At 52.2% G+C, this 253-nt stretch overlaps 1 protein-coding gene across 1 annotated transcript in view; it reads left to right on the plus strand.

Moving 5' to 3' along the window:
- The window catches only part of EFHC2 (EF-hand domain containing 2), a 228,030-nt gene that overhangs the window by 69,646 nt on the left and 158,131 nt on the right, over positions 1-253 (plus strand). The window lies entirely within an intron of this gene.

Consider the following 253-nt stretch of genomic DNA (forward strand, 5'->3'; position numbering starts at 1 on the left):
AGCACTTCCGATTTTGCACACGCTACTTACCCGGATGTCAGTGCTTCCGGTCGATCGAAACTCTTCCATTTGGTTTGGAATAGAGGGTCCGTTGGAGATGTCAACCCCCATGAAATGACTACAAGGCACTTTAGAAACTACACATACGGCATCGCTGGGCCAGATGACAAACCTTGAAGCTGTGATCGATCTCCAAGGGTGGGTGAGAAAACAGGGCCAAATCCAGCGGGGGGAGCAGAGAGTGGCACCACCC

The sequence above is a fragment of the Tupaia chinensis genome, unplaced genomic scaffold (assembly GCF_000334495.1).
Source record: "Tupaia chinensis unplaced genomic scaffold, TupChi_1.0 Scaffold000248_1, whole genome shotgun sequence".
Classification (NCBI taxonomy): Eukaryota; Metazoa; Chordata; class Mammalia; order Scandentia; family Tupaiidae; genus Tupaia; species Tupaia belangeri.